The sequence below is a fragment of the Micropterus salmoides genome, unplaced genomic scaffold (assembly GCF_014851395.1).
Source record: "Micropterus salmoides isolate LMB-PRFRI ecotype aquatic unplaced genomic scaffold, ASM1485139v1 Ms_hic_scaffold_8, whole genome shotgun sequence".
Lineage (NCBI taxonomy): Eukaryota > Metazoa > Chordata > Actinopteri > Centrarchiformes > Centrarchidae > Micropterus > Micropterus salmoides.
This window is the reverse complement of record NW_024044570.1, coordinates 1,743,606-1,758,560: the sequence shown is the minus strand read 5'-3', so window position 1 is coordinate 1,758,560 and position 14,955 is coordinate 1,743,606.

Below are 14,955 nucleotides of genomic sequence, written 5' to 3'. Positions count from 1 at the left end.
ATTCACAAAGTATAAAACATTACATGTGTCCATTAAAAGTTACAAAAAAACCCCAAAACAAATGTTAGGGAAGTTACTTATTCTATTTTCTATTCTTCGATTTTAGGGTTCCTGGAAAAACATTAAATAAACTTGACTTTTATTGCTGTTTCATCACCATTTATAGCTAAAATGGCTTTATGATCAAATAGGCTGCAGCTAACGATGATTTTAGTACTATAGATTGTTTTATCGATGCGTCTTTTCAGAAGTACTTCTGCTTGGCCCCGGAACCCTCTCGGTGGGTCCACCCACCATAGTCTCTTAAAATCCTGTGGGAAACACTGAAAACTTAAGGAATCAATGACCATATTTCTTTGATGGAAAGCAGGATGGATACGTCACTCACTACTGACTGGTTAGGGCTCTACAAAACAACAATCTCAAACAGCCGAGCAACCGGCAGAAAGACAACTTCCAAACTACCATTTAATCACCTGGCTCCCGCTCAGAACACCCAAACAACCACCTAACAACAACTAGGGACTCTCGGGTCGTTTTATATCTTGTTTCCACCTCATATTTCAGTGCCTTCCAACCAGAATGGTTCAGGTAGAATCCAGGATGTTAAAGTTTTTAAAGGTTCATCTTCTACCACACAGAAATGCTGGTCGTCCTTTACAATCATATCCACGGAGACCTCATCCAAACATTGTTTTCTGGACACTGTAGGAAAGAGAATTAATATTATTAGGATATTAATGAAACCCATTTTTATGTGAAAGTATGTATGTGGATGGTAAAAATGATAACTAATTATTTATTTAAGAATAATTATGACTGTCAGGATCTCCAGCGCAGACGGTCTCATTGCTGTTGGCTTGTGTGTAGAATTGTCATCATGTCTGGTATGAAGATGGATGAGCTGTTGTTGTTGGAGAACAAACACAGAAATGATATACTCATGTTCTAAAAACACATTAATGGCACATAAAAAGTTGAAGTATAACTTTCAAAGCTGTTAAACCAAAAACGCTTTGTGACATTTGACATCTCGGACATCATCGGTCACATTGTAGTTTGTAATATTATTTGCTTGTAAATATATTAATTGGATTGCAATAAGAAATGTTTCTTGGTTTTGTTTCCGTTGAATGAACTGAGCAGAACTGGTGGCTTTATTTGGTGTTGGGATGCTCAGAACTTTGTGTGGAACTTGACTGTTTGGATGTTGAAACATGCTTGTTGAGACTGAAATTAGTTTTATTTTCTTGCTGTGTTGGAGTTTATTGATTCTATGTGAGTCTCGGTTTTGTACGGTTTGTATTCTGAATCGTTCAGACCACAATCAAACCACTAGAGTCGGACTGCCTTCTGGGTAATCACTGTTTTGAGATGTGTGTATGCCCCTCAATCTTTTCCTTGTGAGTCTGACTTTAAGTGAAGTTCCAGTTTACCAAAACTCTCACACAAGTATTACAAAGAAGAGCAGAAGGTTACTTTTTCTTGTTGGTACATTAAAGTACTGTTACGACCCAGAAGGTTAAGTGTGTTTGTTAGGGAATGATGTGAAAAGCTGATTGTAATGTTATACTTTAAAAAAAAAATGGATCTGCAGGTTTTGTATAACTAAGGCAGTCAGTGATTTCATTTTCAACAGGGGATGGCCGAATGTGTGCACCCCACAAGTGCATGTTGCCACTTTAAACGCGAAGGTGACACTACTCTACAGTATAAAGGTACTTTATTGTCAAATACTCATACATGAATCGAAATTCATTCCCTGCATTTAACCCCCATCCCTCAAGGGAGCAGTGGGCAGCCATGACATCGATCGACCGTAGACATCTGTGTCCATGCCGGGGGCACTGGTCAATGGCACCGAGACCCTAACGTGTTTTTGATGATGTAGACTACAGTATAGTATAGACAGGAGTATTTATAGAATAATATCTGACCGTAAAAGGTGTACTTCCAAATCCATCTGCTCTTTCAGCACCACGGACAGCGGCATGGATTTCCATGCGGCACACTTAGACCTACAGAGCCGTGGTCGGGACCATTGATTGCTCAAACCTCAGTCAGATAAAGGATCAATGAGCCAGACTAGACCAGCATATTTAACTAAACAAACCCTCGGGCCCCTGCGCTCTCTCTGCTCCTTCGGGATGCAGAGGGAGGGGTGGCAGGTTCACAAGGAGGATGCAAGTCATTTTGCTAACAACTAGGATGGCATCCCAAGAACAATGAGATAGTGTAGATAGTATTTTTTTAAGAAAAAGATGATCTGATGACCGTCCTGTCGAAGGCAATGTAGCTGAAGACATTTGGTGACTAAAAAGCATGTTGTACTGGAGAAGAATTGCGTGACACAAACCTGTGATGACGGTTCTTTTAACAACAGATTTCCTTATATCACACAAAGATCACGTCAGAAAGAGGCTTAGAAATGTTCAGCTTCTTTGGTTTCTCTCTGCAGTGATTCACTTTCTGGTTGATTCCCAAATGTCCTGGTCAAATGATCAAAAGACTTATCATTCCCCACTTTACTGCTGGAGGCCGGGACAAGATGAGCGAGCATATGAAAGTACTGAAGCTCTATGGTTTCTTATATTTCACTGGATTTTTCATCTTCGGGTTTGTCTTTGACACCACAGCAGGAAGCACAGATTGGGAAAGAATTCAACTTCTGTAACTAAGTTTGGTCTGCAGAGAGGGTAGACAGCATTGAACATCATATCATAAAGATCCAGTCCACTGCCCACAGTGTTCATGCTTCATCACGGCAACAATATTCAGCCTGCAGACGTCAGTGGTGCAGCGAATTAACCCTTTAATCATGAATTAAAACAGTATAAACAGTCATAACCTCGTGCTGGTTCTCCACCTTTTTGTTTTATCATTTTGATGTTTAAAAATCTGCTTTTGCATTTAATAAGTTACGATCACTGTTCTCCCCTCTCTGTTGGAATCAATCAAGAACTGCATAGTTTGCATGTGCAGTGATTTGCCGTCACGACTGAACAACAAATCAATCAACAGCAAAACACTTTTTTCTCACAGTAAGGAAATTGGGACCTTGCTTAAGGACACTTTAGCAGGGAGCGATTGACCCCTCCAATCAGGTGGGTACAATTTACGGAGGCAAAGGACACAGACAGGCTTGTTTCTGTTTTTATCTTCTGTGTTGTGTCTGTTTACTCGCTTTGTTTTCTGTAAAACTGTGAGGTTGTCCCTGATCGTTATCTCTAAAGAGACTCGCAAGGCTGCCGTAATCTGCATATTGAAACAGAAACAGGCATAAACTCCACTCTGCACTACAAACAGCTGGATCAGCTATTAACTAACAGGGAAAACAAGGTTTGTGTTTCTTTTAGTTTTCTTGGAATATTAACTTGATATTTTGACTCATGCGTCTAGTTCCTTCTGTGACCTTTCAAAACGGCAGCGCTGAAACATGTACTTAGGTGCAAAACTGACATACGTATACATTTGCATTTTCTTCTATTACACAACATTTCATATTTTGACCTTTTCATTTATTTGACAGCTGCTATTCCTCCTTACCTTAGAGATTAAAATTAACATATGATCATCTTGTAAACTATAAAAAATGCTGCATATGTGTTACGAGTATCAAGAGAAATCCAAACTCTGAAGAGTGACATGCGGCATAATGAGTACTTTTACATTTGACAGTAAGTACATTTTGCTGTGTTAATACTTAAAAGGGCACTCAGATGTTATCATTATTCTCCCGTAACGCTGTCAGACTCATGATCGACAGCTGTTAAAATCAGAGCCAGAGATTTCGTCTTTTTAATTCCACACAGACGTCGTCCTTGTCAAAACATGACGCCTACATTTTTCACACTGCAGCTCTCCCTCTGACAGCTGGGTGGTAGATTGGGGTGTGTTATGCTACTAGCGGCTAATGTAGCCCGGAGCCTGCGGCAGAGACGAGCAGCTGTCAGGTTTGGGTACAGCACCCAAGAGCAAACTGGAGCCAGAAGTCAAAGCAAGGTGGTTTATTTACCAAACAGCAGCAGACATGTGCGTGACAGGCCGAGTTTGGGGAATAAGGCTGAGTCAGGGCTCCGCAGCGAGAAGCTGAGGTATGGCTGGCTGAGAGGTGAGGCTGGTGCTTTGTCACTTCCAAAACAAATGCATGCGCTAGCTTAAGGTCCACATGGCACGAGCTGGTGGTGCTCATGGGAAATGCAGTGTTCTTTCAGGGAAACGCTACAGCTTTTTTCCACAGGGGTCACCAAAATCAAAGATCCTTTTGTCTCTGATGTGGGAAATAAACACGTGAATATTTATCAGAGCAGTCAACAGTGTAAAGAGCGTAGCAGTATTACTTAGTCAGTAATTCTTCTTCTGAAAGTGTTTCTGTGTAAAGCAGTGGAGGATCCAAACACCAAAAAATTTGGAAGACAGACACTTGATTTGAATGAAGACTGTGCATTCTGTCATCACTTTTAGTGGAAGCGCATTAGGGAGACTGGCCAGTTTGAACAGGAAGAATGATTACAGAAGGTAACGACATGTTTAATGTAGACAGACAAACGGTGAAACTAACATTTTAAGGACCTGAGTAGTATTTCAAATCACAGCAATTTTTTATCCTGGAAAGCGTGTTTTTAGTCTGCCTTCCCTTGTTAAAATGGTCTCTCTAATTCCACCGATGAATGATCTGCGATCATAAAGTTATTGAGGGACAGCACATGCTGTAAATTCTGTGGATACCTGACGAGGCAGAAGCTTCCCAGCAACACAAAAGCAGGATTTTAGAGACCTGCTTGACGTCACCAACAAATTTCCTGCTAAGTGGTTTCAGTTCTGTGAGGGCAGTTGGTTCTTGCACTTTTGATGCCTTTCACTCTGGTCTGAAAAGAACTTCACACAGAAACATAATCTGCCTGTAAGATGTGAGACAGCTGATGCAGTTCTGCAGAGGCTGAAGGCTTCAACAGCAACATAATCAGGACTGATGTCCACCAAAGCCTGAGAGAGGTGAGGCGGAGCAGCGGGTCGCTCAGTTACACTTTGGAGAAGAACCTAGGAAACTGAGGAAAGAGACAACGCCTCATACATAACTAATAACACATGATCTATTTGTAAAAAGCTCTGATTGGGCTTGATGTTTTTCCAGGGGGGGACGCAGCCCGCCACTGAGCAAAACAACAAGTCTGGCATTTAGGCAGTGATTCTGGAAACAGGCTATGAAAACTGTGTTTAAGGGCTTGAGACGCAGCAGGGAATGCGTAGACGCACACATCTAGGAAGCAAGAACCACGCAGAGAGACAGAAGTGGTGTTAACGATCAGTCTGAAGAACTACAGGGGAGGGTGGAGACGTCAGGAGGATGCTCTGCAGGCAGGCAGGGAATCCAAATAACAGGCTCTCAGAGAGATGTGGTTGATAATTAGTTCAGCATGTTTCAGATGTAAAACATCGACAGACATCCGTTTCCCCCCCCACACACATGTACACAAGCTCTACACAAAGGTTTCTGACTAACCAGTTCACAGCTCATTAAGATAAAATTGGATTCATGCTGAGAGAAGCTAACAGCTGCATTAGAAAAAGGCTGGGAACTAATCAGTCAGCAGCTCAGACTTACTAATGCAGCACTAATGTCAATTTTTATTCAACAACACCACAAATGAAAACCAATCCAGAAGCTTCATTTAGCAAAGAGACTTTGCTGCTGGCCACGTCAATTACATGAGGTTATTCAGATAGAGCCATATAAATACCAGCTCTCAGAGATCTCCTCCACAATAACTGAGCGTTAGAGCCCCAGAGAGATGAAACACTGATAAAGATTATTGTCCCACTGCTTGAGATGGTGCCAAAAATAATTAATTAATTTGAATATTGCATGCCTATTTAGTTACTTTCATGACCTCTGGCAGCTGTTAAAAGCTGATCTAATTACATCACAGCATAGTTATTAATCATCAAAATAAACAACTTATTTTTACTTCACTCCAGGAGAGCTTTTTGTGAGTGAAATGAAAACATGAATAAAAAGGTGCCAAAATCTTAGAGAGTACTGAATCATCTTCAGGTCTAAATGTCAATAAAAATAAAAACTTAAGCAGCAAACTTTTCTATTTCTGAATGTTCATCTTTCAGTTGCCAGCATCTCTAGCCTCGAAGTACTCACTGAGGGCAAAGCCTTTTCTCCTTTCTACTAAGTGTTGTTGTTGGCAAAACAGATTTTTATTTTGTGCCTCGCTTGTTTTGAAGTTTTCTTTTTGAACTGGCCAGTTCACCTCTGTGGACAGCTGTGTAGACCAGAGTTCTGCTACTGTAATAATTCAGTAAAGGCAGGTTTGGACCCGAAAGCGCATCCCAGAGACCAAGCAGATAAAGATAAAAGTTCATCTTTACTCGTCAATAAACAGGCAGGAGTCATGAACCAGGCAAAAAAACAAAAAAAGGTTTAAAGGCTTAACCAGGCAGGGATTAGGTAAAAAGCCAGGAGACCTGAGTTTCACACAGAGAGACATGCAGGCGAACCGGCCGGACAGCTTAAGTCATAAGACGATCTGACAGGGAACAAGTGGAAATGGGCCGGTGTCTGTACACTGCAGGGCTGGCGATGGGAACAGATGGACAGGGCTGTCAGGTGATGGGAACAGGGTCTGCAGAGGTCAGGAGAGAGTGGCTGGGACTCTTTAGTGAATGAAATAAAGCTTCAGGTGACGTTCAGGTCTCAAATTTGTCTTTAAGAAAATCCAGTCCTAAATGAGCCTCAATGAGGCAGCATGTTTTTGTGCACTGTAGAAAGTGTGACAACAAGTCTGTCAATGTTTAAATATGGACTGAAGCAAAATTCTTTTCACAGCTAAAGTTTAAGCCATGGAGTCTAGTTTATGTATTGGTAGGATTACCGCAAGTAACTTCAGCAGTAACGGTAAACAAACATTCTGAACTGAACAACATGCAAACCCACAAACACAACATCCAAAACACGATTAACGAACTAGCATGTTGTTTGACAGAGTTTAAGTACAGCGACTGACGAGAGGACGACACGTTTGTATCAGATGCAAAGCAAACAAGGAACGTAACGTGCCCGGCTACATTAAGCTAGTGTAGCGTGTCTTATTATTGACCCAAACAATCCCACTGTCATAGCAAAAGATATATTTCTAGGTCTACTTGGCTAGAAAACCCTTCACAACGTTTTATGGACAAATACTATCACATAACGTTAGAGCGGACAAACGCACAGAAAGTACTGCAACTGCTCTTACGGTGTGTTCACACTGAGTTTCACACGGCTTGATTACAAAGTCAATGCAAAGATTCAAATTCATGCGAATTCGCTCCAGGGCAGTGATGGAGATGAGTTTGTTGCGACATTTGTTGGTTCGCTCAAGTTCAGATTTTTCAACTTGAAGAACTTCACTTGATGCTTTGTTTTACGAGAAACTACGAGCGGTGAGATTGTCCGGACGTCACCGATGGAAGATAAATCAACGTTATAATCCCAGGACATGTTAACAAAGCTAATCAGTTGGGATCTGCCATCACAAACTTGACAACAAACGGAAAACACAGTACTGACCTATCGTTTGTGTAAAGCAGTAAACGTTACTCACCTGTCGAGCAGAAACGGAGCAACCTCTGAATCGGTTTTCATTGCTTTCAAATCTCGTAGGTTTCTCCACCACTGAAATCCTCACACGGGTATTCACTTGCCTGGTCATTTAACTTGTTATACAGTTTGTACTCTTTTCTTCTTTGGCTGTTTCTCAGCCACTTCTTCTCCTTCTTCTGGACAGCGACTGGAGTCCAGCCATGAGTCCAGCATGTTTGAATGTACAAATGAGGTGCAGAAAGATGTTTGAACTTTGTACAGTCTTTGTGCTAAGCTAGGCTAACCGCGTCCTGACTCCAACTCCATACTTTTCATGGACTGATATCAATCTGAACATCTCACTCTAAAAAAGAAAGGAGCAGATTACCCCCAAAAATTACACTAGAAGGGGGACAACATTAAAGAACATGAACATTCTCACTGTCAGAAATTTAAACTCGTCCTCACTTAATAAACTCTTCCTCCCTCCTGCTGAGAGAACTGCAGAAGTAGGACATCTCCAAATGCCATGACAAGGAACCATGTTAGAGCGGTAACGTATGCACAGCGTGCAGAACGAGTGCACACACACATCAAAGACTCAGCTCGCTGACATCTGATCCTAATTATTTTGTAACCTATGGACGGGACATTATCTTTGACACGGTTTAATACAGAAACAGAATTTAATTACTGTTCCAGACTGGAGTGCACCCCCCCCCCCACCCCCACCCCCAACTGTGTCCCCACCCCCCCACCCCCAACTGTGTCCCCACCCATCGCAACCTCCCACCAGCTCTTCCTTTAACTTTGCTTTGTTATTTTAGGTCACCTTTGCACAATAAGCACAACAGGAGCAATGCTGTCCCCATGCTGACAGACCAGGAGGGGGTTTGGCGCTCGATGATTACATGAACTGTGAAATCATATTCATTCAGCAGAAACCTCAAGGGGCCTCATCAGCACCTGGGAGGAAAATCGAGCTCCCACAGGTCTTTTTTCACCAGTCATCCGAAGGTGCCAACATCTCACAGGCAGACACGTGTGCTGGTTCTTTGTAAAATGGAGCATTATTTCAAAATAACAGAAAATAGAGTTGCAGTGTGATGGTACTGGGGGTAGAGGCAGGCTCTATCTATCCATCCATCACTGCACATGCTGGGCTTCAGAGGTTTTGCAAACATATTGTCTGAGAAACAACCAGTAGCAATGAAATAACTCCCCATCTCTCCTCTGCCAACAACAGCGTACAGTACAAAAGTGTGTGACCACGTCCCAGCTCCACACGCCACTTTATGCTTATTGTGTCCTATACCAGTGGTCGGCAATAGGAGGCCTGCGGGCCAAAGCTGGCCCACCAGCAATAATATCTGGCCCGTGGCCAGATTACTTTGATAGTGGCAAAAAAAAACAACACTATTATAGCGGCTGGTGCTGAAACTATGATCTCAGTCATGACAGCAAAAGTTACTCACTTAATCACTTCCACTTAAGTGATTAGGCCTACAAAATAAAAGCGCGAGAAAATCTTCTTTATATCGTGTTTAATTGAGAGCTTTTACTTTGAAAAGGAAATTCAAAAGAGTCTCTGGCTTGCTTGACACACCTCTGGGAAAAAAACGTCAGAAAACGTGAGATCGGATTCCCCTGAATGAGGAACGCAGGAGTTTCCTCTGCCTGGAGATACTGGCGAAAAGAAAATACGTAGGATGATGCGGACCAATTGCGGGGAGGCACACACTCCTGCACATGCTTAATGTGAACATGTAATGATCTCTTATCATAATCAATTTGTTGAAAATGGAGAAAGATAACTCTAGTAACAAGAAGGGGTTGAACATACAACCGTTAAAATAGGATTCCTGTTTTAAGGGTTGTATGTTCTGACTGAGCTAAACAGGCACACAGTGAATGGCGGACTATAAATGATAAATTGACGATGTTCTGGCCATCTAATGGCTTGAAAAAAATGTGACCCGATACCAGCCTGATTTGCCGACCTGACCAGAGCGCTCAGATCGATGAGTTACAAAGAGGCACGATGACGGCGGGAATATCTTTTGAGTTGTGAACTAGCCTCTTATCCTGCAGTTAGACATTGTCGCAGATGGCGAGAGGGACAGGGGGTCCTGGCGAAGGCTCTCACCGTGCAGAGTGAGTCCTACGTGGGATGAGGGGCTTAGCCAAGTGATACGAGCAGCAGAGGGAGAAGCAGAAGGTTTTGGATTACATGTTCAATTGTTACTGACTGCCACAATCTCTCAGCTGTAGCCAGTTCAGCCTGACCAAACCAGAAATTCATCGCAACACTTTTGTCTTTTGTCCACCCAGCTTGGGCAGATGACATGCAATAAACACATGACGTACAGACTCAGGCGAAGGGAAACAGAGGTGGAGATGTAACGAGACAGGAAAGAGGGAGGGAGAGGAGGAAAGGGTTGAGGAGATGAAACAAGTAGAAGAGCATAACAAGAAAAGAGGACAGGAGAGAGACTATTAGAGGCTTCAAAGAAGATGAAACAAAGAGAGGGAGGAGGAGAAGACAGATCTGTGGGCTCTGCATGCACTGATGAGTATTTATAATCTTATTTTAACAGTTTCCATCCAACATTCACTCCCACTCTGTCAATATTACATCAAAGTCACTCCTGCAGCTTCTCTCTTTGCTTTCCTCCGGCTTTTTACTTGCACATGGACGTCAATAAGGAAATAATCTGTATATTTACCATTGTTTACATCTTTGTGTAAGTGAGTAGGGGGAGATATTAGAGGCTACTGGAGAGGGCTATTTGAATTGCATAATGATATTTAACAATTGAGCTACAGGTGCATCTAAACAAATTTGAATATCGTGGAAAAGTGCATGGTGAGCACCAGAAACAGACTGAGAGATTAAAGGCGTTCTCATCTCAGTGCGACAGCGTGACAAAGCGTAATTATTTTACACTAAACTGTACCCTTCAGCGTCCGTATGAAACGCCACCGTTTGCCACGTCACAAAGGAGGCTCTAAAGGCTCAGGAAACCATTGCAGGTGTTTTGAGTTAATCAGCTGATTAGAGCTCCTCTCAGGTCGACGTTTCTGTATCGTAAATTCTTTAATCTGAAATTCGAAGACATTTTGAGATACTGGAGTTTTGATTTCTATGAGCTGTAAACTGTAATCAGGGGCAGAACAGTCTCAGGGGAACAAAGTGTTCAGAGACTTCGGTCCATGTTGACATGATAGCATCACGCAGTTGCTGCAGATTTGTCGGCTGCACCTCCATGATGAGAATCTCCCGTTCCACCACATCCCAAAGGGGCTCTGTTGGATTGAGATCTGGTGACTGTGGAGGCCGCTGGAGGTCAGTGAACTCATGTTCAAGAAACCAGCTTGAGATGATTTATAGCTTTAAGACATGGTGAATTATCCTGCTGGAAGTAGCCATCAGGAGATGGTACACTGTGGTCATAAAGGGATGGACACGGCCTGCAAAAAGACGTCGTGTTTAAACGATGCTCAGTGTGCCTAGAAAATATCCCCCACACGAGCAGCCTGAACCGTTGATACGAGGCAGGATGGATCACATTAAGCCTGTGGCAAAGAACCTTGGTGTTTGGTTTGATAGTAATTTAAATTTCGAGCAGCACACCACAAAGCTTGTTCAATCATGTTTTTATCAACTTAGAAATATAGCAAAAATTCGATCTATGTTAACTTTTAAGGACACCGAGACCATTTTACACGCCTTCATCTCATCACGTCTGGATTATTGCAACAGCCTTTTCACCTGTTTAACCCAAAAATCTATTGATGGACTCCAGACTGTCCAGAACTCAGCTGCCAGGCTTTTAACCAGAACAAAGAAATATGACCACATTACTCCTATTTTAGCTTCATTACACTGGCTCCCAGTATGTTTTAGAATTGACCTTAAAATTCTATTGATCACTTTTAAAGCTCTTCATGGCCTCTCGCCTTGTTATATTTCTGACCTTTTAGTCCCATACGCACCAGCACGTACCTTGAGATCCTCGGGCAGAGGTCTGTTGTCTGTTCCAGAGTCTCGACTGAAAACTAAAGGGGACAGAGCGTTTGCTGTCAGGGCCCCGAGGCTCTGGAACAGCCTGCCCGAGGAAATCAGGTCGGCTGAGTCAGTGAACTCTTTTAAGTCCCTTCTTAAAACATACTTTTATAGGAGAGCCTTTCCCGATCTTATTTGACTTTATTTTATCCCTTTTTTTTATTGTATTTTACTAATTTTATATTTATCTGTATTTTAGTCTTTTCAATGTTTTCATGCTTTTATCTTGTATTGTTTTTTGTATTATTGTCTCTTGGGTATTATTGTCTTTACACTTGTTAAAGCACTTTGTAACTTGTTTTTGAGTAAGTACTACAAATAAAGATTACTATTATTATTATTATTATTATTATCCATGCTTTCAAGTTGTTTACGCCACATTCTGACCATGTGAATGTCGCAGCTGAAATCGAGACTCATCAGACCAGGCAACGTTGTTCCAATCTTCTGGTGTCCAGTGTTGGTGAGCCTGTGCGAACTGTAGCCTCAGTTTCCTGTTCTCAGCTGACAGGAGTGGCCCCCGGTCTGGTCTCCTGCTGCTGGAGCTCGTCTGCTTCAAGGTTCCACGTGTTGTGTGTTCAGAGATGGTGTTCTGCATACCTCGGTTGCAACGATCCCTGTTGCCTTTCTGTCATCTGGAACCGGTCCGTCCATTCTCCTCTGACCTCTGACATCAACAAGGCGTTTTCGTCCACACAACTGCTGCTCACTGGATATTTTCTCTTTTTTGGACCTTTCTCTGTAAACCCCACAGATGGTCGTGCGTGAAAATCCCAGTAGATCAGCAGTTTCTCAAATACTCAGACCAACAACATGCCACGTTCAAAGTCACTTAAATCCCCTTTCTTCCCCATTCTGATGCCCGCTTTGAACTTGTTGCCATGTGACTGGCTGAGTGTATGTGTGTGTGACGTCCAGGGTGATGGCTTCCGGATGTTTTTGTTTAAGGAGTTGACAGCCCCCCCCCCTCCCGAGGCAACTTCCCTAACTTCAACCATGGCATTAGTTAGTAGCTAAACCTAAGTCCATAAATATATGCATGTCGACTGGCTAACCCTACCTGCTAGCACATCGGCCGTGTGGCGCAGTTGTGTTGTGTGCAGCGTATCATTTAATCATTTACAATAGACACGGCGTTTCCAAAGCGTGTATATGTGACGCATGAGATGCGACCGGGTTGGTGCATTACAAGTGAATTTAAAAAAAATTCTCTAGACTAAAAGTTTTGTTGAGTTTGTCAGGCAGCAAGCTGTTGACCTCAGCCTAACTGAATGTGTGTAAAAGTAAAAATGGATGCTTTTTAAATGGAGTGTCTGCTGTCACTAATCTCTTTCCACACGCACACTGAGACAAAGACAAATTACATGGAAATGTTGAGCTGCTGTCACTAACCAGGCCCCATGCTTTCTATGTGTTATAGCTGCTGTTGTGTTCTGCTCTCTCTCTCCCGTCCTCCTCCAGGTGCTGCCCTTCCCCCTCTTGCAGCGGGTGATGGAGCGCGGCGGTCTCCACTTGTTCCTCAGCATCGGGAGTAAAAAGGCAGACGAGATGCAGACGAGGCCAGTGGGCCATTCTGCAGCTTTTAGTCTGCGTGCTGCTAACTGGACTTGTGGGGACAGTCTGAAGGCCTTTGCACGCCGTGTCACTCATTTTCAATCTGTGTTATTTTATCTGTCATCCGACAAAACACAGAAAATCTTTTATTTGTTGCGAACATTCACTATACGAGTCGTCAAGCAGTGTGGAGGATTTTGTGGAATCCTCATCTGCCTGCAGCTCCTGCCGCTGCTGTCACTCCGTCTGTCCTTCTCTTTCACTTCTCTTCTCTCCACTGGAGGAAGCTCCCGAGGCCGAGCTGTCCTCCCTCTCTCTGTCTTGCTATCCTCATCTGCTATTTCTTCATCCTCCTTCTCATCCACCTGAAAATTTCTCTCAGACCTGTTGAACGTAGCTGTCTGAGTTGTGAAATGATTCTGACAGACAGAAACTGATATCATTAATAATATTATTCTATAATTTACGGGTGCTGTGCTTAAGTTTGACAGAGGAGATAATGAGGAGATCAGCCAGTACAAGCAGTAATATTCACAGATTTAGTTTCTTTATACCTCATTCTGTTAAATAGAGGTCTACTTATTCTGAGACTGACAGATGGAGGGAGGATTGTAGTGGGAGTACAGTGTGAGGTGCTACATTGCATTAACATTAAAATAATTTTTAACAATTTTCATATTTTTTACTCTAACATTGAAATGGTCGTCCCCCTCTTAAATAAATGTACAGGTGCGTCTCAAAAAAATTAAGAATAGTGTAAAAAAAAATTCTTCCGCAGTTTAACACAAAAAGTGAAACTAACATATATTTTAGATTCATTAGACATAAAGTAAAATATTTCTTTTTTATTTTAATCTTGATGATTACAGCTCAGAAATACAGAAACGTCGACCTGAGCAGAGCTCTGATCAGCTAATTAACTCAAAACACCTGCAAAGGTTTTCTGACGCTTTCAGTCTCTCAGTCTGGTGCTCGCAATGCACTTTTCCAACATATTCAAATTTTTTGAGATGCACCTGTATGTTGTGAACATCAGTATTATCTCCTAGTATCTTTTATTAAATGCTAAATTTGCTGATGCGTCGATACACAGACCACCGTGTGAATTAGGGGAGTTCTGGCACTGAAAGTAACAACACAGTATGTTTTGCCTTAATATCATCCAGTATTTGATGGTTGATTTGTTGTTTTGCTTGAAGAATTTGTATATGCAACTTTGTCTATGAAGATTCTCAGTCATCCAGGTCATAGTTCTCCAACGAAGGTTAAAATCAAGGGCAACTGGACTTGGTTGAAGATACTGGAAGACGTTTCGTCCCTCATCCAAAGGACTTCTTCAGTTCTGACTGACTGGCAGGGAAACTCAGCTATTTAACCTCAGTGGGGTCGTTGGCCCGGGTCATCGATACCGCTGGTTCGTTAGTGTTCCTGGTTGCTGTGACGACAGTCGTTAGGGTCGTTAAGACTACCGGTGGCCAAGACTGAACGACCATCGCTGGTATCTTCACCTGAGGTCAATAGGTTACGTTTGTTGAGTTTCCTGGGAAGTGATGAAAGGACAGCATTGTAACTGAAGAAGTCCTTTGGATGAGGGACGAAACGTCTTCCAGGATCTTCAACCAAGTCCAGTTGCCCTTGATTTTAACCTTCGTTGGATTTATGCAACTTTATTTCTTTTTCCATTTTTACTGTTTTATTTCTTATTTCACTGCTTTAGTGACTTTTTACTCACATTCCTCAATGAGTATTTGCGTATAAC